General features: G+C 42.5%; 1 protein-coding gene and 1 non-coding gene across 2 annotated transcripts in view; both read right to left on the minus strand.

The window, feature by feature from the left end:
- Nucleotides 1-27,601, minus strand: part of ANO4 (anoctamin 4) — a 333,135-nt gene that overhangs the window by 271,587 nt on the left and 33,947 nt on the right. The gene's annotated exons all lie outside the window — the stretch shown is intronic.
- LOC119060611 (U1 spliceosomal RNA) lies at nt 22,937-23,100 on the minus strand. Its single transcript, XR_005084612.2, has one exon. It is a non-coding gene; the product is annotated as a U1 spliceosomal RNA (small nuclear RNA).

Genomic DNA, 27,601 nt, shown 5'->3' on the forward strand with positions numbered 1-27,601 from the left:
TTCAGCTGTCTACATAGATCAGTAGTCACCAACACCAGCACCACTGGGTTTATATAGTCATTCCTAATCCATGTGTTCAAGAATTACGGGGTGTCTGCCATAGCAGTCACTGAACTAGACCTTGTGGTACAGGGATAAAAATGAAGTCCCTGCTTCAAGAAACCAACTGTCTCTTTGGAAGAGAGAGCTAAGTAGACAAATAATTACAATATAGTCTATAAAGTCCTATGAGATATTTGTACCAAGAAATGTAAGAGGACAGACATGGTCTACCTAGCTCACACAAAGGTGATAAATGTCAAAAAGCTTCCATGGGAGAAGAAACGTGGACTTGCTCTGGAAGTCAGTTTGAAGAAACAGGAGAGGCATTCCAGACAGAGAACAGGATGTGCAAAGGCACTAAGGAAAGTGAGAGCTGTGAATTTCCGAGCCCTGCAGATGTTCTGGTTCTTCTGGAACATTCCAGTGGAGTTGCAGAACAAGAGACAGAACAAGAAAGCAAGGGCTGTACATTATGATGGACCTGGTATGCATGGCCAAGGAGTTTGGTCTTTCACCTGCAATTGGTTCTGTGGGCACTGTCCTATCCAGACTATCAACTGAGGACTCCATTCTTTGGCCAAAGAATGGAACTGTCACTTCTTAAATCATAACAACAGTACAAATGAGCTTAGCTAATTAATCTCTTTTGTTCAGTCAGGTAACAAAATTAGAAGCTAAAAATACTGTGTTGGAAATCTAAGATATATGTTCCAATGACAGCAGAGGTGCCTTTTTACCAAAGGAACTTCTTTGTGGAATAATTGTGGGCAAGAACTGTCCAAGCGAATTGTTTTTCAACTGGATTCTTTGAAAACCATGTGAAATAGTAAGCAGATCACTGGCTGAGAATCAAAAGATGATCCACTCCAAGAAGCATAAGTAGGTCCTGAGTGTGCTCAGAGCAGTGGCCGCATCCAGCTGTCTCACCACTGATTGCAACTGCTGGGCATTAGGATGAACGCAATAGTTGCTCAACAAATATTACACAATGAACAGATGAAGGAACAAATCCGTAAGTATCCCCCCCCCCGCAAAACAAATAAATGATCAGCTAACTACTGGAAGCACAGGGAAAAATTAAGCATAGTGTTTGTAAAATTCTGGAAATGTTCATAAGAAAAGCAGAATTTTAATGTAAAAAATGCATTTCCACATAAGCACGAACAAATTACCATAAGCATTTGCTTGACGTGACTCACTCTGACTGGTACAGCCATGTAATCTGCATGAAATGAACCCAGAAATAATGGACCCCACTGAGTTAGATGCCACAAAGCAGTTCTGTGAGCAATGAATGACACAGTAAGTGTCAGCTGTGTTTCGTGGAAGGGCCCCACACCAGGGAGGAAAAGGGGTTTGAGTAAATCCACGAGCACTACGCTAAACTGTCTTTGCCAGGGGCTAACCTGGCCTCTGTCCTTGAGGAAGACTCTCAATATCCCTGGGTCTCAGCTTCCTTATCTAGGAAGAAAGAGGGCAGGTAAGATGTTCCTCAAGGTCCCTTCTGATGATAGGGAGAGACATTTCAAGATGTCCAAGGGCGCACAGGAAATCATCACATCCACATGAGCCCTGTCCCCAAAGGTTCACCGTTATCACACTCCGCTGAGTAACTCATACCATGTCACTGTCCTAGTTCTGTGGGCTTTGCAGGCACCAGGGAAGGGAAAGCCCATCCCCTCCAGGATGAGTCAGTTGCCTTGGAAATTACCATCCACCTGGCAAACAACAGAAGTGAAATAATAGTTCACAATTTTTCATGGTTGTGGGGAGCCCTCAGAGGCTATCTGGCCCGGACCCACTGTAGAAGACATGAGTCCGAGCTTACAGCCAGTGAGTGGCTAGGGCTGGACTGGAACCGGGGGTCCTGAAGACATCCTGCTACGACTGGCCGTGGTCTCTGATGATCTCCAGACACTCGTTCCCTCTCTGACACTTACAGTGGGAGACCAACCGGGAAAATGTAAGTGAATTCTTGCTGTATTACAATATGTCTGCTTTCTATAAGAATGGCTGTTGGCTCACACAAGCCAAAAGGTCACTGAGCAGATGCCTAATTAATGGTCAAAGATGTCTATTAGAGGGAAAGCCCTCCAAAACCTGTCATTGTGTGTTTTTAACAATCTCTTGGCTCTTCAGACTTAAGAGCCAATGGTATTTCTGGAGAATTAAATGCTAAATAGAGGAAAGTATGTTCCCTTTTCATCTTGCATTATTTTGGGGCTATGATCTGGTTCTCCTCCAAAATTCTGCCATCTCCCTTTACCACCCAAGAGACATAACTTGCAACACAAACATTTATGCAAGTCTGGCTAGGTTATGATACTACTGAGGTCATGATGTTTTTTTCTCGGAAGCTGGTCTAGTGACTACAGTCCTAAATGAACTCAGTGAGGAGGCATGGATCAAAACGCAGTATTAAACACAGCTCATGAAGCATTTCTCCTATCTTACACAATCTGTCTGCGTTGCCAATTGAATAGAATAGCAAGTTCCTTTCAAGGGAGCTCACCATAGCTGGTGTTAGAAGTGGTTTTGAATCTCTGTTAAAGAATGGTCCTCCCTCAAAGCCTTAACTTATGTGGGACCTGTACCTCACCCCTTTTACTCTGTAAAAATGGGCTCACAGAGGAACGGTAAAGGTAATATATTGAGTTAATTCCATTGGAAAAAGCAACAGGAAAATTGAGCCAACGTCCTTAATGTTCATACAATTCCCAGGGAAAGGTTGTATCACATAATCAAATGATTTTACTGGTTTCACCCATAATCTCCCCCGCTTAACACAAAGACCTTTTAGAATGTAAACATGCCAAGATCTAAGGGCAGTTCAACCTAGACAGACCCAGAATACCATTAATTAAAATGCAAAACCGATTCTATTTCTGGTCCTGGTAATCAACTATGGAAAATAGTTTCAATTACAAGAAGGCCTGCAGAAGCATGCAGTTATATTTATATTAATGGGAGTGATTTCTTCTTTGAGCTACATGAACACAGGTTGAACAGCGAAGTTTGGTTACTAAAAGAGAAGCTGTAACCAACTCTTCATTAATCATCAAACAATTTTAACTATCTGGGTTTTTATTTGTACACATATGTGTGTTCACATATAGAAACATATGTAAAGCAAAATCGGGAAAGAGAGAAAGCAGAAATAAAGAAGATAAAAGTGGAAAGGATTGATTCACAATGTAAGGTGCGAGTTTCAGATTAAAACAACAAAAAGAAACACAGTAAGAGCACTATTTCAAGGATGGCTGTGATTAAGAAATGTAAAAAATGAATAATTGCAGCGACACCAATCTAGGTGATTCCAGATCCATTTCAAAATTTTCAGTTGCCTAGGGTTGCCATCGAAATCAGCTGCAAAGCACAGCAGCTAAATTAGCACATGCAAATTAAAGGTTGTGGTGACTTCACGCCAAGAGGCTAATGTTTCTATTGGGCACTGCTTTTATCGAATTTTCCTGCAATAGTTTTCTATGCTGCCTTTGGAGACCCTGCAAAGGAATTAACATGACATCGTGCCCTGAGACAAGGAAAGCCTGAAGGGTGCATTCTCCCAATTCAAAGACATTCCCAAAGATGTTATGTGGAGGAGGGGTGTGGTAAGTAGGGAAACTCCTAATTTATTTTTTTTTAAAGATTTTATTTATTTATCTTTAGAGGGAAGGGAAGGAGAGAGGGAGAGAAACATCAATGTATGGTTGCCTTTCGTGCATCCCCTGCTGGGAACTGGCCTGCAGGGAACCTGCCTGCAACCCTGGCATGTGCCCTGACTGGGAATCGAACTGCGATTGTCTGGTTCGCAGGCTCGCGCTCAATCCACTGAGCTACACCAGCCAGGGCCTAATTTATTTTAAAAAGCTAGCTAGGTAGTAGATAGAGGATGCTGAGCATTATCTCAGTATCTGAGGAATTATTCTATTCTCTAAGTGGGCATGTTACAACTATTAAAAATATGAACATATAGTCACAAGTGAACAGTACATTTGTGTATACGCTTGTGTATACATGTGTGCAATTATGATTGCAGAAATAAACACTGGTCAGCAAAATAAGGAAAGCCTAGGGAATTAATCTCAAAGCTGAAGATGCACTGTTTGAAAAAAGTCTTTTCTAAGTGAATCTGAAATTGCCTGCAAATATAGCCTCCAGTTCCCTGATAGTCAAGTTGAAGAATACTTCAAGTTGAGTTGCCAGGCTGAGTTACAAGGATAAAAATCCTTGCAATTGGACAAAAAAAAAAAATCAAAATACGAAAACACCATCAAGGATGAAAGTAAACAACTAAACATTAAAGAATCTTCAGAGGAATAGAGAAGTCTGCCAGTCAAAGCCCTATCTTGCTAGGAACCATAATCCAGGTGGAAAAGAGTGGGTATTAGAACCGCTAAACTAGACAATGCTGAAAGGAATTCAAAATCCATTAAGAATTCAGAGACTGTAGTCTGCATGGATCTTAGTTTGTTGCTGTTGCTGTTGCTGTTAAACCACTGCAGTTTTACTCTAACTGGACTATCACCTACATAAAGAGCAAGGAATCTGTAGATGTTTATATGTATGTTTTCATATATGCAAAAACACTCCACCAAAAATAAAATGCCAGATGTTCTTATTTAGGACCCAGGGGACAGGATAAAGGCATATACCTGATGCTATTACCATTATTTTAAGAAAAATCCACATAGACAATGGAAACAAAAGTGGTGAAAATGAGCAGGACATCAAGGAACTTTGCATTCCAAACTCCCAATCAACCGGGGGACAGATCAGAAATTTCACTTCACAGTTTTCTCCTCTTTTATTTACACACACACACACCCCAAAAATCACATGTATCTTATAAACTAGGGTCTGAATTACATTGAATGGGAACCTTCCCTAGAGTGAAATGGACCAGAATTAGAAAACCCACACAAAATCAAATAAGGTAACCCATCTCCAGACCAAGATTACAAAAGAACTAAGCAGAATTACAACTGTGACATTTAGTCTTTGGGATGCTGCACTGACCAAAGTAATTCAACACACCTGCTACCAAAAAGATAAAAAATAAAATGAGGAAGATGAAAATTTCCCCAGGAATAGGGACTCATTCAATCACAGGTTCCACAAGGTAAGAACTATACCAAAATGTTCTTGGTTTCTTTTGGGCTTCAAGAGGCAACCAGTAATGGACTTGAACTTGTGGGGCTTTCTGCAGCAAGCCTTAGGCGACCAGGTGAAAAATGAGAACCAGGTAAAATGAGATTCCAGGTAAAAGTAATGCCCTGGAATAAACAGTCTGCCTGTGGATGCTGCAACACTCACGTTATTTCTTAGACACCTGCTCATTTTCTCTTAGAAAAGTCTAACCATTCTAATAGCCTCGAAGCATTTAACTCCCAGTGGAAGGATGAAACTATGTTGTCAAGTCAAAAATGTTCCTATCGTCGCTGACCCACCACCCTCTGAAAAGGATGCAAAATACGGTTTGCAGAAGAGGCACCCTCAGACTCCAGGGAAAGAAGCAATGAGGTCATGCAGTCTATCCCGCTGGCCAGTGCAGGGTTCCTCCCACTGCCAATGTTACTGCCCAAGTTGTGAAACCCACAATATCCGGGGCCATTCTGGACCCACCGGCAGGTGTGTAAAGCACCGTTGCCCACAGCGCACTCCGACATAACTCATGCATGTGCTTGTCTCTACCCGGAAAGATGGAATAGTTTGCTACGTGGGTGGATCAGCCCCTAGCCTTCCGGATTTGGAGAGAGTGCCCCTTAGCACGCCAAGAATTCATCTTGCCCAAATTTGTCAGTCACCCTCCACAGAGCCCCTGCACACTGCTGCAGTTCACCATCCTGAACACACTTCCCCGGCTGCCGCTTCAAGGACAAAGAGAGAGTGCTTATGTTTCCATCACAGCAGAGGAGCTTGGGTTTATGGCAAAAAATCAAAATAAAGAGGCAGGCAATCCGGAAGAATGATGCCTGGCATTTTAGTGAGCTCCCCAGACATGGATGCATGAAAACAGGAGAAACGTAGAGAGGTAGAGAGAGAAGGTCACTAAGCTGAGCTGGGAAGAGGGAGCCAGCGAGAGCGTTCAGTTCACTGCAGCAGACCAGCTCATTCAAGGCAAGCACTTACCATAAAAATAGAAAGAGTCAACAGAGGGAGAAGGGATCCTTCCTCAGCGTCTTAGGCAGGAAGAAATCCGCCCTGAAGCTCCAGGCAGGGCTGGGGATGCGGCCAGCAAAGTGATGAAAGGCAATCTAACCACCACACACAAGTCCTTTTCAGTTGTCTGTGCTGTCGAAACCCTGAGAAGTCTGCAACAGGACTCTCCCCAGAGCGAGCTGGAGGGAGAGCAGCCTGGTGGATTTCACCAGGCTCCGTGCATCACGCCCAGGACGCGTCCTCCCCCCCGGGTGCAGGGGCGGCAAGGTCTGCGGAGGCTGAGCACCAGGCTGGGGTCAGGACGGGGAGAAGAGGAGCCTCATTGGAGTGGAAGGAACTGCCAGCGAGAATATCAGTATTCCACATCAGTTACTGCCAGCGACCAATCAGCCCAGCCAGGGGGCCGTGTCAGTGTAACCAGAGAGCAGCAGATGACAGCCGGTTCTGAGAGAGGCAGAGCAGCCCCCTGCCTCCACAGAAGTTTGGAAAGACCGGCATTTTACACTCCACTCAGTTGCTGATATCTGCTTGTGGTTAAAAACAAGAGCCAAAGCCCCCTAGTTACACCAGCCACTCAGGACACTTCCTACGCATCCCATAGCACCTCTGCAAGAAGCCGACTTGAAACCCACTCTGAACGATGTCTGACGGCATCTCACAGACCAGTCAGCCCTGCTCCTGTGCCCAGAAAGGTCACCATGAGGACAGCAATGGCACTTTGGACATAAGCTTCTTTCTGCCCAAGGCACAGGGTGAAATGACCAGGTACCAGGTTCCCTATTTCACAAATGAGAAATTTACATAGAAAAGGGTTAAAGGTCTCTCCAGAAACCTGCCAGTTTCATTCCTTTTCTTGCATAATATGTGTACAGAAGTACTTGTGCAGGGTGACTTTACATAGGTACTTAGTATCTCCCTCTGAGGTCTCTTAAATCATCCATAAAACGCAGAATGTGTGGTTTCGGGCCCCACGGCATAACTTACAGGCACAATGACGTCTGAGAAACTCTGAGCTAGACTAATGGAAGAGGCAAAGCAGAAATCCTTCTGTGGTGACAAGTGCATGAGGGAAGAATTTCACACTCTCCCCACTTGCCTTTTTCTCCACTCTATTTTTAATATTAACCTAAGTAATTAATACGGGTACTAAGTTCATAAAGTTAGGTGATGACGAAGTTAGATCAGGAAGTAAGTTCTAAACTTCAATGTCAGTCACACTGGATTCCACAGGAAAACATCAGAACTTTTTTTTTTTTAACGTGGAGAGATTATCCTGGGTCACCGTTTTTATCTTTGCAGATATGATTAATTCCCTCGTGCTAGCTGAGAGTTAATAAGAACAGTCCCTGAGTTTGTTTTGCAGGCGACTTCCATGATCCAGTTTTTCATTTTAGTTCTCTGTGCTCACCTCCGAGTTGAAGCAGCATGTGGCAGTCATGTTGTGATCCCTCCCCAGAGACAAGCTCACTTCGGGGAGCCTGGATCTCACAGCTCACAAGGAAGGGCTGGGCTCCAAGGAAGCCATCAGCTCACCACCCAAATGAGTCGCAGCAGAAGGCCATCAAATGTTCTGCATCCAAGATGCACGCAGTAACATGAAATTTTTGAAATGAAGAAAGGATGCTCTGTTAGAGGCGCCCCATGTATGTTAATAGGAAAACCTGGCGGCCACAGGCTCCCATTCTGTTTTGCATTCCTTCCAGTTCGACTTCAATGAGCAGACATTGAAAGGACACCAAGTATGTGTCTAAAGTGGCAGGTCCTTCCTTCAAGAAGTTTATAGTCTTGAGAGACAAATTTAGATTTTTTTTTTCAAAATTTCAACACTGTCATTCTTGCCAAGCCAGAAAATGTTCTACTATTTTAATGTCTCTCTGATAAAAACCAAACCATGAGGTTGGACTTTGGACTCAAAGTTCCAATTTAGCCTAATAAGGTGTTTTCCATGGTCAAAACCATCTGAGAAATAGAAATGCACAAGTTATTATTTTTAATCTAATTAAAACATGGAAAGGGTTTATAACTCAATGTTTGCTTTTATCAACATCATCAGCTTCTGACACTGCAAAAACAGGGTCAGCATAACAAAGAATATATTTAATAAGGGAATATTATTTACAGCTCCCAAAGTAATTGAGATTAATACTGTTTATGGAAGAGATTTAATACCTTGAATATACAGGGTGATAATGAAGCATGAAAGTGATAAAACCGCAGAAGTACAAATTGCTCAGTAGATTAAATAATTAAATAACAATTGGTTGATGAAAACGGGCATTCTAGTCACTTCCTCAAATATAACTGATTTTTCAAGTCTAGCCACTTCTCCATCCCTCCCTCCTCAAACGATGATAGGAACACCCCTTGTTTCAGGCAGCAACAAATACCAATTAATCTTTGCAAAGTACAAAATATTTAGCCAAGTCAATTAAACTTGGGACAGTTTGGGGACTGTCTCTTGCTCACTGGTCTAACACCAGTACCTAATGCATAACAGGTCCTGAATAACTAATTGTTAGATGGCCATTTGAATGGGCAAAAAGTAAATCTGGCGAAAATTCTACAGGAGCATGATTTAATGCCTTTTAAAACTACAAGTTCTTTTAAGAACTACAAGGTTCTCTGAATTATGTAGCTATACATGCCATTTGCTCAAAAAGAAAAAAAAAGTAGTTTTTTTTTTTTTTCAGAATATGTGCTTCAGAGCAGCTTGTTGACAGAGCTGTATAACGTCTGAAAGACAAAGATTCTTTTTTTTTTTTTAATCCTTACCCAAGGACATGCCAGAGAGAGGGGAGGGAAAGAGAGAAGGAGAGAAACATTCATCGGTTGCCTCTCATACATTCCCTGACCAGGACTGTTCTAGGTGCCCCAACCACCCATCAGGGGCAAACCTGCAACCTAGGCATATGACCTGATCAGGGATCAAACCCATGACCTTTTGGTCTAGAGGATGATGCTCCAACCAACCATCAGCCTCACTGACCTGGGCTGAAAAACAAGGATTCTTAAAGCTCTGTCTTTAAACACCAAACTGGTTGCTACTTTCTGTAACCAAAGACACACCTATTTTCCAGATCACCACGCAGGTAAATGGCCACGGAAATACCATTTTTGACATGAGAACCTGTTAAAGGAGATAGGAGAACCAATGAATTCTAAACAGTACTCTTCCATCAAGAGTTAGAAAATGAAGTGATTATCTCCTTAACAGAAAAGCTGTTTGGTCTCTTTTGCCTAACTTCTAAAGTAAATAGCAGTGTCTAAAGGAACTACTATTTACTGAAACTAATTTGTGCCAGACTTGACTCTAGCGGCTTCACGTACCTCCTTCTGTTCTCACGGCACTCCTGGGACTTCTCTGATTAGGTACACTGGCTTACCCAGGGGGCAACACCAGGGTACTAATGACTGGAACAGCCTCAAAATGCTTCTTCTGCCCCACAGAAATATGTGGATTACCACATGGGAGAAGCCCGCCAAATGTTTTTGACTAAACATATGAGATGATTTGGGGGCCCATTCCATGGTATTACCTAAATTTGGGTGATACAGAAATGAGACAAATCCACATTAAGGCAGAAAACCTCATTTTGCCTCAGAGATTAAATGTAACCCTTGTATGCAACAGAAATGAATTCTGGATGCTTACAAAGAGCAAGCAATTTATATTGGTTGATTTGTTTTTTCCCAACTGTGACCCCATGTGACATTTTAAAGCCAGGATGAACAGTCCTCAATTACTAGAAGAGTAGAACAAAAAAATGTTCCAGAAAAGTGTGGAATCTGACATAAACATTGTGGCCCCTTATCTTGCACATGAATTCTCCTTCAGCCTCCAGCAGGACTACAATGGAGCGAGCACAGGATGCTCAGTTAATGTTTCTCTACCAGAGGTCACTGGATGAGAATAATTGCCCCAGAACACTTAGTAGGCAGGATCTCAAATATGCAACAACAGTTTCAAATACATAAAAGAAAAATAACCTGCAGCACATAAATATAGTCATAGCATCCACATCAAAAATTTGTTTGCTCTCAGCATTTCTCAGCCCAAAGAATCCTAGGGGATCATCAAAGATCAAATCATACAGAAAGAATCCTTAAGAACACAGATCTATAACTTTTTCTGTTTTTGAGGACAGAAAAATAAATCAATGACTGGCTTGAAAAGTCAGGGAAAAATTTGGCTGAGCCTGGAGAAGCCACAATAAGGGGGGGGGGAGAGCACAAATGGAAAACTAGTGTGTGCATCCCAAATTCAGCTGGTATGTCCCTACATCAATTTGTCCTTCAGTTTCATCAGTGTTATCACCCCATTTCTCCTTAAGACGTAATTAGGGGTTAGACCCAATTTGGAGCCTTGTTTTTCCTCCTAAACTCTTACAGCAGCTTCTATCCTTTCCCCTGTTCCAATCCAACCTCCCCTTTCCAACAGCATCTGCTTTCTAAAACACTGCAAATATAACAATACAAACCCCTTGCTAACAAACCTGGGATGGTAAGGCCAAACACAGCACCTCCCGAGTCTGGCATCCAAGGCCCCCTGCAACGAGACTTCAGCCTACCCCCTTCATTTCCCACCCTAACTTCCCATATACCCAATGCTCTCCAAACATACAATCACTCACTAGTCCCTGCAGATACCATATTCTTTTATCAAACTAACCTCTTCTTCCTAGAATAACCTTCCTTGCTTTTCTCCCTTGAGAAACCCTGCTGTTCATCCTTCAAGGCCTAGTTTTCCTGTCATCTTGGTGAGGTCTTCCTCAGACTCCCGAAAGTACCTAATCTCTTCTTCCTCTGTACTCCTACAGCAATTTTGCTTGTCTTATATTAGAGGGCAAATAACACTATGCTAAGTGAGTACCTTTCAACCTACTTAGTTGGGATCCTTAGAGATTCCCCATGTCTGGCACTCAGTAGTTGCTTAGTTAATACATGATGCATGAGTCCATCTTTCAAGCCTCTTCTTCAGTCAAAAGCACTTTGAGGAAAATCCAAATTAGTCTTCTGGAAGTTAGGAGCACTACAAGCTTATGAGCCATCTGTATCTCGTCCTTCACCCAGGAGTTTCTGTGGTTTAAGGAGAGAGCCTGGATTCGAATCAGAAGAGCCACCGTCCAGCCCTGTTCCGTGTGTCACCTCGGGTCATCGCTTAACCTAAATGAGGACAATAAAACCTGTCCTGCTTACATCTGAGGGCTTGTCTGTGCTACAAATGAAGATCAGTAAGGTAAAATAATTTACAAACTATAAAAGTATGTGGGAAGGGTCAAGTCAAGGAGCATGTACAAAGGACCCATGGATGAGGATGATGGGGTGGTGGGGGATTGTCTGTGGAAGTGGGAGCTGGACAGGGCAGGGGAGAGCAACAAGGGGAAATGGGCACTACTGTAACTGAACAATAAAAAATAAAAAAAGTATGTGGTATCGGCATAGTTACTGCCACTTTTGTCACCAGTGTTTGATAGTTATCGTTGTTAACGTCCCATCAAAGCCATCACACAATTTGTTAAAGCCAGCCTCGGTGTCCAGTGACTCAGCATTTAGTCATTCCAGTGGCTTTGCTTCAGTTCTGCCGTCTGCAGTTAGCAGGGAAGGAAAGGTAAGAGGCCCCGACTTCGGTCCTGGCTCTGCTGCTTCCCAGCTCTACAGACCTGGTCTCCGAGACCTACCTGGTTACTTCCATTCTCCATTTAGGCAGCCATCTCTCCCTGACTCTACCATATCCACAATACCCTCCGACCACTGTCCTCCTCCTATTCCTTGAACTCAAAAAGCTCATTCCCACCCCGGGTCTGTGTCTGTGTTTCCCACCCTTTTCCTCAGGTCCTGGCACTGCTCTGTCAGAAAGGCTTCCTGGACACTGCCCATCAGTTTCCAGCACATCACTTCCTTCATTCTCATAACACTTATCTCTACCTGTAACCATTTTATTTCTTTGTCTGCTTAACATTTGTCCTCTCTGGTACAATGTATGCTCCTATCAGTCAAACACTGTTTGAGTGAGTGAGTGAGTGAGTGAGTGTGTGTGTGTGTTTCTTATTGTGTGTCTAGAAACTAAAATAGTCTCCAGAATATAATATATAATTGATAGGCATTTCTTGACCATTTACCGTATAATCAAAGTCTTACCAGCGGTTCCCGTGTTCTTCACATTTGCACAAAGTACCAATTATCCTTGACTGCCAGAAGGAATGAAAGCTTGGAGGTCACTTACATGGTGCACAGGCAGTACCTCAATGTTCGGGTTTATGGAGACATTGAATAATGTGTAACACTCATGAACAGACATTAAAATTGTTACCCAGGGACAAGGAGTACCTACAAGTACCATGCTGACTCCTGCCCTCCTTGGAAACAGACATTACCAAGAAAGGCACGCTGACCCTCGTCTGTATAATGGGAACTGAAGTACTGAGCAAAATGGTAAATTGTGCTTATTTAATCAATCAGCAGGCTTACTTGATACTTATTTCACATTTTGAGTTAAAATTGCTCTGGACCAAGCTGATCCTGAAAAGAAATTGACAAGATCCTTGATCTCTGAAGCATCGACTAGAACAAATGGTTCCGGAGGAACTGGGAGCCCAGGAATCCAGACAATTTCCTCCCAGGGAGCTGTCTCGGAGGCAAGACCCAGAAATCCTCCGGAGCCTGACCATAGTGTCCCGGTTTTCTGATTAGCCCAGCCTGAGAGGGGCCTGATAAATAAATAACCATGGCAATCCTTTATAATGTATGAAGGTTATTTTCCAATGGTCATTGGGAAGGACACAGTTTTCAAGTATTTTCAATTAGCAATAGCATGCCAATCTACCAAATAGGCATAGGAATTTGTCATCGGCAGGAAACAGCACACAAGTGGGTTTTAGAAAAAGAATAAACATCCTAGACCCAGTATCAAACACATCTTTTTTTCTCCCAAACCTGCTCTCCCATTGGCTTTCTTTTCTTCCCATTTGAAAGCATCACTGTCTACTCTGCTGCCCAAGGAAAATGACATTTATTGAACTCTTACATAAAAGACTTCGGACACCACTGTATAGGACACCTAGAAATGTCGGCAGCATCCTCACTTTAACTCATCTGGTCAGTATCACCTCCTGAACATTTCCTCCCTCCTCCCATCGTTCCCCCCACCACCACTGCCCCTTCCAGCCACAGACTCTCCCCTGGGCTAATGTGATCGCCCAGAGGCAGTCTCCCTACTTCAACACTCACTCTGTCCAACCCATCCTTCCCATACAGCAAAGGATTTTTAAATGAAAGCACCATCATGTCCTCTCCTACTGTAAACTCTTCTCTACTTCTTACCACTTGTAGGAGGGAGGGCACCCCTTCACCTATCATGACAGCCCCTCCATGACTGGTCATTGTACCCTACTTGGGTCCTTCCTTTCGCTCACGTACTAACACTCAGAGCTCACCAAGCTGCTTAATTTCAGGGTCCTGGCACAAGTTCTTCCACTACCTAGAACTGCTTATCCCTGCCTCCCTCCTCTGAGCTCTTATTCCCCAAGACCCAACTCGAGCATCTCCATCCTCTTGGAAGCATTCCCTGACACTCACTGTCTACAGTCTAATTGAGTTAACCACCTCCAAGGTATGGCACTCATCACACTGTACAATAACTGTCCTATTATCCAGAAAGTCCTGGCCCTGAGTATTATTCATCTTTGCATCCTCGGAAACAAACTCTCCCTGGAGCCACTCAAATAAGTGGTTATAGAAAGTAGAGGCTTCCCTGTGTGTCTGGCCCTCTTACAAGACTATTCCCTGCGGGATGGTGAAGTTATCTTTCTAACCTCTCATCTTATCACGGTGTCTGACACATACGGATGTTCAGTGCACATTTTTGGAATTGTTTTTAATATGACTGGCAAAAAAATTCCTTCAGTTCAAGAAATTTAGAAGTCCTTCTGAGCTGATTTCTAATTAGCTCATTTAAAAAAATTAATATTTAAAAATTCTCCTCCTTGAGATTATAAAACACCACAAGCATTCATTTGCTCCACAAAGATTCATCCTTTGAAATTCCCAGCTTTTCTTGGTAACCCAACCAATTGAGGCAATTTAGGGAAAACAAAGCATTCCAAACATACTTTGCCTGCCAGGGGAAAGGGTATTGATTCTTTCAGGGAGAAGGGGCTTCTTGGAGATGTTTCACCACCTTTTAAGTTTGGAAGGGAAAAAGCCCTGTCTTTCTGAGTTCAGAATTTCACTGTTAAGAGAGGGACTACCAGTGAGCTGTGGGAGTTCCTTAGGAGCCCAGGGGCTTCCACAAACAGGCCCATTATAAGGAGGGGTATCGCTTGAGGATGGCTGGCAAGACCTAGGGCTTACAATGGACCCTCAGTCAGAGGAGTATTCAATTTCCTCACTCACTCCCCCACCTCACAGGAATTAGCTACAATGCATCCGAAGAACTGGAATAAAACTTCTCTGTGCACAGATGCAATGGCCATCAACACCTAACAAACTAGTCTCCCCTTGGTGTGGCTAAATGGGGGATACCTAACTGACTGGAAGCCCACCCATTGTGACTGCAGACACCTGGTCAAGCGAGCTGGGGGGCAGAAGAACACCCGCGTCCCCCATCCTTCCAGAGCTTCTGATTCCCAAGTAGCACGTCGAGAACGAACTATATCACCAGTGCTACAGATGTGATTATCTAGTCTACCTTTTTTTTGGTCTCATTTCTCTGTGTCCAAATTTGAGTTCTATTATTTGAGCTGAGAGGAGAGAGCAGAAGAGCAGAATGAGCATTTTAAAAGCTGTGCCATGCTTTTATGTCGGTCAAATGAAACTAGGCCAAACACTGACCATTCTACACCTTTGGGGGGATGGATCTTTCCTTTATGAATTTTTAAGAAGTCCCTTGAACCACTGACACAACTAGATTGATATCACTGGTGGAAATGTAAAAATCATACAGCTCCTTTAGAAGACAGTTTAGTGGTTTCTTACAAAGGGACACGCACTGCCAAGCTCCTACCTTGCACTCCAGCAGAGGCACCCGTTGGTATTTACCCAAAGGAGCTGGAAACTGACAACCACCCAGAAACCTGCACACAGATGTTTACAGGGGTTTTAGCCATAACTGCCCAAACTGGGAAGCAACCAAGATGTCCTTCAGCAGGTGAATGGATAAATAAACCGGTACAACCAGACAATGGAAAAATATTCAGTGCTAAAAAGAAAGCAGCTATAAGAGCCTTGAGAAGACATGGAGGGACCTTAAATGTATATTATAACTGAAAGAAGCCAGTCTGAAATGCTATATAAATGCAATTCCAACTACATGACGTTCTAGAAAAGGCAAAACTATGGAGATGGATCAACAGTTGCCTGGGGTTGGGAGGGGAGGGAAAGGTAGGACCCAGGGATTTCAGGGCAGGGAAACTGCTGTGCTTCGTGTGGTTTTATACTGGTGGACACACGGCATTGTACGTTTGTCAAAACCCGCAGACCGTTCAACGCCAAGTGATCAACCTCTCAGGTAAACTATGAACGCTGAGTGCTACTGCGTCAGTGTAGGGTCATCAGTTGTAACAAATGTACCAGTCTGGTGGGAGGTGTCAATAATGGGGGAGGCCATGGGAGTGGGGGACAGGGATATGGGGATTCTCCGGGCTTTTTGCTCAGTTTTGCTGGGAATGTAAAACTGCTCTAAAAAACAAAGTCTATTTAAATGCAAAAAAAAAAAATATGAGTTTCCCTGTAGCTTAGGTAGTCTTTTTACAAGTTTCAGCTGTCATATGGAATAGATACTTCTGTAAATCAAGGTGCTTAAAAAAAAAAGTGAAAAGTCTCCCTATACTCACACAAAGTTTTAAGAAATTTACTGTGACAAACACACAAATCACATGGCCGTTTTCACATTTCAGAACCCAAACTCTCTCTGAGTTTGGCTGAGTGGCTGAAATACTTGGCTGATACGATTTCCATTGTCAGGGTCTAGCAAACCAGAGCACTGTGAAGATGCTGTGAATTCCACTAAAAATTCCACTATAAGGAGACAAAATTCTCATTTCCTTCTAAGGCTCCTCCCCTTTTAGGTTTATGTTATATAACTACCTAGCACTAAAACAGGAAAAATGTATTTGTACATTAAAAAAAATAGCGTGCATGTCTCTAGGCATGAGTAATGACAGGACAAAAGCAGCTACAAAAGATTTAAGTACACCTACAAATGATCACATTTCAATGACAACTGCAAGAAAATAAGAGTGAAAGGAATGTCTTTATAGAAGAGAACTGCTGTGTCTGGAGAAAAAGAGAAAGTGGGGTGAGGAAGGGGGGGCCCGTCAGTGAGTAAAGTAGTTACTGTGCACAGGGGCTGTAAGAAAATGGTTGTGGGGGTGCGGTTCCAGGGGAACCCTCCCATCTAAGGAGGGATGACTTGGCTGAGCCTGTCTAAGACAGGGTGGGATTTCAGCAGGTAGAGGAAGTTAGGGCCAGCCAGGAAGGTCGTTCCTGTTCAAGTTATGGCCAGAAGGTAAGAAAGAACTGGGTCAGAAGTGCATTCATTTCTTCAGTCATACGTTCGACAAGTATCTGTTTAGCACCTGCCAGTGACAGATGTTATAAGTGGTGGAACACAAGGAGTTCAGCAAAATGTCATGAACAGCTAACAAAATCGCATACAGCAGAAAGCCAGGGGAGATGGACACCGGGGGTGCTCCCCCGCCCTGATTCCTCGTTCCCGGTAGTCTCTCTTCCCACACAGAGGCTGGCAGACTAACAGCTCCATTTTCCAGACTCCTTGAAGCTAGGCCTCTGGAGGAGAATTAGGTTCCACTAATCTGATGCATTTGCAGGAGGTCTGGAAGGTGCAAGTGACCTAGAGACCACCTTCCTGACCTCTCCTGGCTGCTTTCTGCTCTGACAAGTAAGATCGCACAGGTGTGACGTTTCTCTGCAGCACCATCCCAAGACCTGCCACCATTCTGGGTGGGGACAGGCAGTTGAAGAGCAGTAGCATCACTGGCTTCCTGATTCATGGACAACAGCAATGGCTGGAAGTTCTTGAACTCCAGAATTCTAATGGAGACCTTAGGGATAGACCTTTTTCCTGTGCCTGCATTTCTAACCCTCGTCTGATTTTATAATCCCTAACCCCCCACATTAGATTCCTTCCTGATTAAAATGCTTAGAGTGGCCTCTGTTCCCTATACTGAATACTGACTGGTATAGGCAATAAAGAATTTTAAGCAAGGGAGAGATATGATGGGATCTGTGCTTCAGGAAGTGACCTTGGCAGCTGCTTAGACGATGGATGGGAGAGAAGATAGGTGAGCTAGAATCAGATCTGGAAAACGCCCGGCCAAAACTAGTGTGCCTGGAATAATTGGACTGAATGAAACACGTGTCATTAGAATAAAGAAGAAGGAAATAAGTTATTTAATAAGTAAAATTTACAGAATCTAGTGGAAATGGGATGGGATGCAAGAAATTTCAACTTGGCCTACCACTTCATCCGACTTCTGCTGGGGCCCCCTGAAGTGCTCTCTTCACCATCATAGCATCCATCACCCTTACTTGAGACTGACCCTCTCTTTAGGCTTCGGACTGGCCTTTCTTGCTCTTTGTTGCACCCTCAGTGCAGACAGCAGTGAACGGCCCATAGTATGCACACCAGTTGGATGGAAACAAGGGAGGAAGGAAAGGAAGGACGGAAGGAAGCTGCAACCTCAGGACTGAAAATTCTGTTAACCAAGGAAGTAATCACTGGCTGAATACCGCTTGGACTGCACAGGGCATCCGGGTGAAGAGAATTAGCACACCAGTAAAAACATGAGACTGGAGGTTGGGAGATGGAAAGCTGACACAAATTTTGGAGTCACTGCACCAAACAAAAACTGGCTGTTTCACAGGAAAAGAGGATGCCTCAGTAAACCTTGCGTGCTAACCATATTTTCACAATTGCAAAGAAAAGACAGTTGATAAAAGGCCAGCTACTATATTACACACTATACACACATGTACTTTAAAAATTTTTTAATGTATTTTAGTTTTTTAGGTTCTACATTTTTCTATTTTATTTTTTTATTGTTTATTCTATTACAGTTGTCCCAGTCTTCTTCCCTTTTGCCCCCCTCCACCCAGCCCACCCCTCTCACCCACAGTCAATCCCCTCTCTGTTATCCGTGTCCATGAGTCATTCACACGTGTTCTTGACTAATCCCTTCCCCTTCCTTCTGCTATCCCCCCTCCCACCTCCCCTCCAAAAGCTACCAGTCTGTTCCATGTCTGGTTCTATTTTTTTCATTAGTTTATTTCGTCCTACCTTTTGCGACCACATAGATGGAACTAGAGACTATTATGCCTAGTAAAATAAGCCAGACAGCAAGAGAAAAACACTGTATGACCTCACAACTGGAATCTGGAATGTAATGAACACAAGTATTTTTAATCCATACAACTTAGAAGTGAGGTATTCTTCTTACTTCATTTTACAGATGAACAAACTGAAGCTCAAAGATGACCATTGTCCAAGGTCACATAGCTAGTGATGGCAGAGTTGAGGTTCAAAGCCAAGTCTACCTAACTCTAAAATCTATGTTCCTCATTATGCCCCTACAGTTAGAAAACATGAATAAAGACTGGTCAGAGAAAACAGAAAAGAAGCAGATGACACAAAAGCCAAATAAATGGCTCAAAAAAAAAAACAAGGGTAGACTAGATAATGTCCAGTGAAATCCACGGTGTTGAACTATATGCAGGTGACCTTGGACAGTGCAAAGTAGGGAAGAGGTAATAAAAGCCACACTTTTTGGTAATAAAAGGAGAAAGAATAGGTACTTCCTATGGGCCACATTCAAAGAGTTTGATGGCAACTGGAAGGACGAAAGTCAGACTGTTATAAGGGGGGAAACAAAGTCAATCATGAGCTTCTTTAACACAAGCGAGATGCGTGTACAACCAAAGAGAATAGTTAAAGGTGGAAATCAGAGACAGAGGAACTAAAGGTTCCTCCCCCAAAAGGTCCCCAAAAGATGGAAAGAGTACATGGCCCAGCTGTTGAGGAAGGAGGGAAGACAGAGGATTGATAAGGCTGTGTTGTGGTCCCCCATCTGACATCTACAAAGGAAGCAACGAGGATCTCGGGAATTACTACTAGTTTGCTAATGAGCCTAACAGACAGTATGCATTTGCACTGATCCAGCTACACTCAAACAAAAATGATTTCTTTTCTTTTGGTTGGAATTCTATCAACACATTTTGTAGCACTGATTAATCTCATGCAGAGTGGAAGCTCTAATAAGAAGTTAAATTGGTCTTTCATTAGCCAAAAGAAAGTCACCACTAATTATCATTTATTAAATGCCGCCTTTTTCCGCAGTCTTCCAAAATTCATAGTAGGGGACAATAAAAGGATTCTTTGCAGCAAAACAATAATTAGCTGTCAGTAGAATTAAAGACTACGTCAGCACAACTATAAAAAAGCATAGAATACAATCAGATATTATTTAAAATGCTACAAATGTTGTGACCAGAAAAAAAACAGAATACTATCAAGCAGTAAATAGATCAGTTCAATCCAGTGGAGCAGTGAAGCAACCCAGGTGGATGATTACAGAGCTACTCGGACTACAAAAGATACCATCAGAATCCAAAAGATGGGGACCGTAAAGCCATTCCACTTGGATCTGGAGACCTCAGTGACACAACAACTATGGAAGAGAAGTCTGCATGTCCCCTCATGGATGTAAGAAAAAGCCACCTGGACACGTGCACCTCCAACCTCAAGAACTAACAGAATGGCTGATGGTAGAATTCCTTCCTTGGTGGGTAAAAATACCCATTAAGCCAGGGAGAACTTATAGATAAATGGAAATAATGTTATAAATCAAATCTGTCACATCAGTATCTTTATGTTTGGAATTTGAAGCATTTATAATATTTAGGAGAATTTGGCACATTGGATTAGCTAGCAGATGATCCTTGTGATTCCAATGCCAATTCTGTGACTAAGTAACAGACTTGTGATTCTAAGTTAGAAGGTCTGGTAGGACTTTGCTACATTTGTCATAATATTTGGATGTTTAGGAGAATTTAAGTTTCACCACATTTATGCACTTTATTAGATTTATAAGAATTAGGAAAATTTTGTTAGGCAAATGAAATATTAAAAAAGATAACAGGATATTAAAATTATAAATCAATGCATTAAAATGTTTAGGAGAATTAACTAAATGAAGCCAAACTAACCAGATTCGTTGTGACTATTAACAATGATGAGTTTAGAACTAAATAAAGTTTGGGAATTAAACTTAAAAACTTATGGAAAAACTAGGTTTCTGAATTTATAACTTTAATAAAATAAATATCAGTGTCTAGTGGATGGCAAAGACAGAGTCTGTTGGGAGCACCAAGGTCCCAGCAAGGGTATGTGCTTATTTTTAAAGGCTTCCCAACAAATGGACAGTAACTATCGGGTTGGCCAGAAAGTTTGTCTTTTTCCTGAGAAGGTGCTAGCAGTGCTTAGTTGTCTTCAACTTCATTCGAAACAATCTTGTTAGGTTGTATTATAACAGCTGTCATATCTCCATGCATTTAACAAAAACATCAACATTGGTGAATTTTTTGTGTAGCCACTTTAACATTGAAGATGGAAGAAAATACGTAACTTTTTGGTATCTTATGCTTTATTATTTCAAGTCAGGTAGAAATGCAACTGAAGCCCCAGCAAAAAAATTGTGCAGTGCATGGAGAAGGTGCTGGGACTGATGAAATGTGACAAAAGTGGTTTGCAAAGCTGCATGCTGGGGATTTCTCCCTGGACGACACTCTGTGGTTGGGCAGACCAGCTGAAGTTGATACGATCAAATCAAGACATTAATAATAAACATTCTACCACAGGGGAGATAGCCAACTTACTCAAAATGTCCAAATCAATAAAGTTATTAGTGAAAATGAAAAATGTGTATTTTACTTTACAGAAAAAAAAAACAAACTTTTTGGCCAACCCAAGGAGATGCGTGCTTATAGCAGCACCTGGGTGAGGGCTATACACTGTAAAATTCTTCCCACCTTTCTGCGTTGTTTTTAAACTTTTATAACAAAATTTCCAGGAATCGAAAGCTCACCAAAGGACATTTTCAAAAATTGTATGCATTTTCTTCTGAAGCTAATGAGAGAAACTCAATGCAATGGCAGTATAAGAATATATCCGATCAGAAGTGAATATTAGGACAGTAATTGACAATTGCTGAACAGAGAGTATCAGTGTAGACCAAAGCCTGAAAAAGATACTAGATACTAAGTTTGTTTCACTTTGGGGGAAGGGAGTGGAAAGATAGGGATGAAATTGATAAATCTAAATAAATTCCAGTAACACTACAAAATAATGGCACTGTTTATCGCCAAATTTTATATGCAACAGAAGCAACATCTTCCTTTCCCCACATAAACCTTAGAAAAAGTCTTCTGACTTATGGAATCTTCTTATGGAAAACCTTGAAACAAGGGAAACTGAACATTAGGACTGCATCTGCCAGTCTAGGGACAATGCCTCTTTCTTGCCTCTTTCTTGTGGCATTCGTCCTTCCCAGTAGCAGATCAGCATTTTGACGGGGCCACAGAAATCTGGAGACCTGGTTTCTAGTCCTGGCTTTGTCGCTAAATTGCTTTCTCATCTTCCTTACCTGTAAAAACGAAGACTGAATTGTTTGACAGGTGCCATATAACTCAAACTGGATAGAATACCTACGTGCTTCATCTAAAATATGTGGAAAGCATCACCCCTGAAAGTTAAAAACGGCTACCTGGATATTTTTCCTCATTCATATCCTTCTTTCTCACCTTCCTCTCATCCCCAAGCAGTCCTTCAAAATGTTGTCTGCAAGAGAAAGTTACCTTCAAAGAAGCAGAAAAGGCCAAGGACTATCTGAAAGGCATTTACTTTTCCGTTTTTGATCTTCATAAAAGAAATAGAGGCAACAGTCCAGCGAGCGGTGGGTGGGCCCTGACAACATGGGAGATTTTTTTAAATCTTAATTTAATTCAATTCATCCTTAAACCCAGCTCTCAAATATGACCATTATTTTTACAACAAATTCAAGTAGCCCCTTCACGTTAAAAACTACTCTTGTCCGAACAAGGACCACAAAAAGTATTTTAGCCACGGGTCCCAGCAATTATACCAGAACGTATACCCCTGGGCCCCTGCAATGAGAGGTCTAGAAAGAAGTGACATTTGCCCAGGCAGGCAGGGCCTGGGGTGTGTCTGGTGCTGAATCCCTGAGGTGGTTTTGAACCAGTAACTTCCCTGAGCTCTGGCTTGGGTCTGGGTCACTGCACAGGGCTCTCGGGAGATGGTTCTGACTGCCCCAATCCCAGCAACCACTGCGCCCACCACCCAGGGCAGGCCTGGGAAGTCTAGCATCTGCGATCCAGAGGACATGCCCAGAACAGGCCTGGGAGCCAGACTGCAGGGTCCGGAGTCCCAGGTGTGCCTGTTCCTGGCTGTGTAACCTGGGCAAGTGCCTTCACCTCTCAGTGCCTCCGCTCCCCATCTTGTAAAATGGGGATAACACTTCACCAGGTTTTATGAGGATGAAGGGCACAGATTCATGAATGAACAGCACCGGGCACACAGTGAGCACTCACTAAGTGTTAACCATTATTGTCAGTGGCCATTTTGGCTCCTTGTCTCAGGGCTGCCTATGTTCATTGATTGGCAACTGAAGTCTGTGGTTATAGTACAGACTGTAATTTTTTTCAGGGGAGAGCCCGAATGCAGTCCCCCTCTACCACAAATTATGCGGTCGAGTTTGTCACCTTTGGGGAAACCGCAGCGCTGAGCACATCCGGAGTGCGGTGGGTGAGCCTCACCCTGGGAAAACCACCTTCGTGATCACAGCATCTGCCTTGCCAGGTAAGTACGGGACTGCAATTTTTTTTAATCATAGGTATCTAAAAACACACAGCTGGGAGAAAGCCATTCAATTTTTTTCCTCTTAACAAGTAGAAAGCTCTTATCTGCAAAATGTCAGAATGGCAATTAGGAAACAAAAAGTCTGTACTAGTTGTTTATAGCTTCATCCCTGGAGTGGCCACCACTAAGCAGAGAATGGCATGCTCAGTTTTCTCTCACTATTTTACTACATTCCATGCACTAAATTAACACTTCTGTATGTATTATTTCATGTAATACTTAAAACAACACTAAGGCAGGGATCATTATGATCCTTCACATTCTGGGAACGCAGGCATCTTCCCCAAGGCCACACAATTCTGGGCTGTGGGATCCAGGACTCCAGCCCAGGTCTGTTTAACGACAAACACGGAACTCCAGACCACTGTGTCCTGCTGCCCAGCAGCATGTCCTGCTTTGATAAAGGAGCTAATAATAAAAGGTGGGTGCTCCTAAGCCCACAGGTCAGTCTTCTTTTAAGATGAGAAGGTTTCAGTTTGGATCTAAGGTCTCTTTCTGATCTCAAACTCACCCATGTTCTACACATCATTTTTAAGAAATACATTTCCAAAGACCTATACTTCCCACAATTACTCCATTGGGGAAGGAAAAATAATTCTCTGTATACCTGAAAGACTGCTCTATTTTAATGTGCTCACTTTTTCACTCAGACAGCCCCAAACAAGCACTCTTTGAATGTAAATTGAAAAGCAAGGTGTTTTTCTACATATTTTTTAAATTAGGGCGGGGGGAGAAGGAAGGTGGTGTCATAGGCTTTTAATTGTCTCTCTCAGCTTACTCTCTGCCTCAGCATGAGCAGTCTTTAGGTTGAAATACAGCTTGGAAGAGATTACACTGTTTTTCTTTTTAATTAACTTCATACAATCATTTGTGTTCAACTGCACTTTCCCTTTAGTCAGTTAAGTTATTCCCTAATTTTATTTTCATTTATGAGATTGTCTACAGAAAACAAAATTGGTTTTGCTATTGGGAAATTGATGGTTATAGAAAAGCATTAAAGCTGAAACTTTCTGTGTTGAAGAAGAAGAAAAACCATGGATGGACAACGGCCTCCCCATTCTGGTTTGTCTGACTGAGCCTCGTCCCAGGCACGTGGGAGTGCGGGCCCCGGTGCAGTGGGCACATGCACCTCCCCAACGTCAGTTACAGAGTGAGGTATGCTCTAGCTCTATTTGCTACTAAATTCGGTGTTTCAGCTCTTACCTTCTCCAAGGATGGAATCTCAAGATGTTGATCCCTTCTTCTATTCAATTAGTTACACTCCGTGACCTAAAAAATGATTGGGTTGCTCTAGTCTTCTAGTTATAAAAATTGTTGCTGATATAATTCGGCACACCCATAAGGAGGTCAGCCTCCACAGATAATTTGCTATGGGTTTAGTTTCTAGCTCTTCTCAAGGTTTCATTAAAATTGATCCTATAGCTTAATATTTTTGAATGTTGTAATTAATTTCACTTCCTTTTCTCAAATAAAGATTTGCTAGATTAGTTTTATTGAGAGGATGAGACCACAGAGGACATAGAGGTGGTTATGTTTTTCCAAGTCAGATTCTAGAACAAGGGTTGGCAATTTTTTTCTACAAATGGCCACATAGCAAATAAATCTTTTCAACTTTGCAGGCCATACTGTCTCTGTGGCAACTACTCAACTCTGCCATTGTAGCCTGAAAGCAGCCATAGACAATATGAAGACAAATGAACAGGACTGTGTTCCAATAAAACTTTATTTACAAAAACAGGTAGCGGGCCATAATTTGCCAACCCTCTCCAAGTCATCCCCAGAGGCTGAATTTCTAAGGAAGGGTGGCTGATTTTCTGCCTGGCATCACAATAGAGGTTATCGAAAAATTGTGTGACTTGGGTACTATACAACTCTGTACAACTATTCCTTATTCTATACATTTGTGTTTCATGTACTTATCTGGATATGTGTGTTCTACTTCATGACTAAAACAAAAACAAAACAACTTTAAGCAAGTGACCAAGTAATCCAGGGATCCTCAATGATCAAGACTTGGTGGCAAGATACAAAGGGGACTTTTCTGGATAGGTCAAAGATTTTTACAGAGATTGAGAAAGTCTGAAGTTGGGAGAAACTTAATGTTATATAGTCCAACCTCCTTCCCAGTGGATGTTTTTGCAACATCCCCAGTAGGTATTCCATTAACCTCTGAAGGACTGTCTATGGCTGGCATGGTGGGAGAATTACCACTTTATAAAGCAAAACTGGCCCTTGGTAATTATTTCATTAATATCCCTGTGGACACCAAAGACAAAGACAACGAAACAAAAATAAACAAGTGGGACTGCATCAAATTAAAAAGCTTCTGCCCAGCCAAAGGAAACCGTCAACAAAATGAAGAGACAACCTAACAGGGGAAAATAGTTGTAAATCATGTATCTGATAAGAGGTTTACATCTACAATATATAAAGCACTCATATAATTCAACATAAAAAAATCTGCTTATAAAATGGGAAGAGAAACTAAAAGATAAAAAATAGCAAGTGTTGGCGAGGATTTGAAGAAAGGGGAACCCTCAGTTCACTGTTGGTAGGAATGTAAATCGGTGCAGTCACTACGGAAACCAGTTTGGAGGGTCCTCAGAAAATCAGAACAACTGTGTGATCCAGCAGTCCCACCTCTAGGCATATATTCAAGGGAAATAAAAATAGGGTAATGAAGAGATATCCGCATTCTCATGTTCGTCATAGCAAAATTCACTATTATTCACTACAGCCAAGGGCAAGGGTTCCTACACCCAGTTTCAGAGAGAGAGAGAGAGAGTGAGTGTGTGTGTGTGTGTGTGTGTGTGTGTGTGTAGGTTTCCCCACACCAACCAGCAATATTTGGACGTGAGTAGAGTGTCCGAGAATTCAAATCAATTCTGACATTATCTACTGGGAAATAGAATCCGATTCCACAGGCAAAGGACTTGGTCCCACAAGACCACCCTCCACAGTTTGTTAACTGTGTTCCTGACTGACCGGCTACAATTCAAAGGTTTCAAAGCACCCCCCTCCCCACCCAACTCAGAATGCCAAGTACAAGTCCAGGCTGTCAACTGTACTTCTGACCAAATAACCATAAGTTAGAGGTTCCCGTGACTCTTGCCTTGGGTGGGAGGGAGCAGCTTCCATAACTCAGAGAAACATTTTACTTACTAAATCACCAGTTCAGTATAGAAGGACATGACTCGGGAACAGCCAGGCCCTCTCCAGGGACCCCACTCTCCCGGAACCCCAACCTGTTTAAGCTCCAAACTCTGTCCTTTTGCTTTTTAATGGAGGCTTCATTAGGTCATCACGATTGATTAAATCATTGGCCATTAGCCACTGATTCACCCTCCAGCTCATCTTCCTCCCGGAGGTCCAGAGGTGGGACTGAAGTTTCAACCCTCTAAAGACAGGGTTGGTTCTCCCGACAGCCAGCCCCCTTCCTCAGGTGCATTCCAAAAGTCACACCATTAACATATTAAAAGACACCTTAACTGCTCTCATTACTTAGGAAATCTAAGAGGAGCTCTGTGCCAGAAATGGAGATAAAGACCAAAAATATATTATTTCTTATTGTAAATCACAGCATCACACCCAGATGAAAACTTTAGTGTCCATGAAGAGATAGATGAATGAAGAAGATGTGGTGTATAGATACACAATGGACTACTAGTCGGCCACAACAAGGAGGGGAATCATGCCATTTGCAACATGGGTGGACCTTGAGGGCCTCAGGCTAAGAGAAATAAGCCAAAGACAAACACCACATATCAGCATATGAAATCTAAACACTAAAAAGGTAAAATTCATGGAAAAACAGTAGCAAAGTAGGGGGCTGTGCGGGTGGGGGAAATAGGAAAATGTTGGTAAAAGGTACAAACTTTCAACAATAGATAGATAACTGTTCCTGGCAATAACCAAGTTTGATTCACGATGCCTGGCTCTGTGAGAACCCAAACACCTAAGACACTGTCAGTCCCTTAGGGAGATGACAGTCTAATGGGAGACATGACAGGAAACGAATAATTCTAACAAAAAGCAGAAAAAATAGGGGAAACTTATTATGTCTTAAAGAGTAAAAAGAAATACAAAAAATCCTATTAAAAATAGGGTAAGGACATGAAGAGGCCCTCCACAGGCATAGGAAGAGATGCTCAGCCTTAACAATGATCAGAGAAATACAAAGTGGAAGCACAATAAGGCCCCATTTCCCATCCACCAGACGGGTAATATGTAAGTCAGACAACTTCAGGGGCTGGCAAGGATGCAGAGTGATTAGGACACTCGGGTTATTGTGGGAATTGAGTGAATTTATGTAAGTAAAGTGCTTCTGGCAGAACAGGGCCTTGAATAACATCACTTAGTTTAACATTGATAAAAAAATAAATCAATGATTCCTAGCCAGGATCACAGTCTATGTGGAATTTGCACATTCTCCCCAAGTCTGTGTGGGTT

Source organism: Artibeus jamaicensis, unplaced genomic scaffold (assembly GCF_021234435.1).
Source record: "Artibeus jamaicensis isolate MK-2021 breed Jamaican fruit bat unplaced genomic scaffold, CSHL_Jam_final contig_233, whole genome shotgun sequence".
In the NCBI taxonomy this organism is placed as follows: Eukaryota; Metazoa; Chordata; class Mammalia; order Chiroptera; family Phyllostomidae; genus Artibeus; species Artibeus jamaicensis.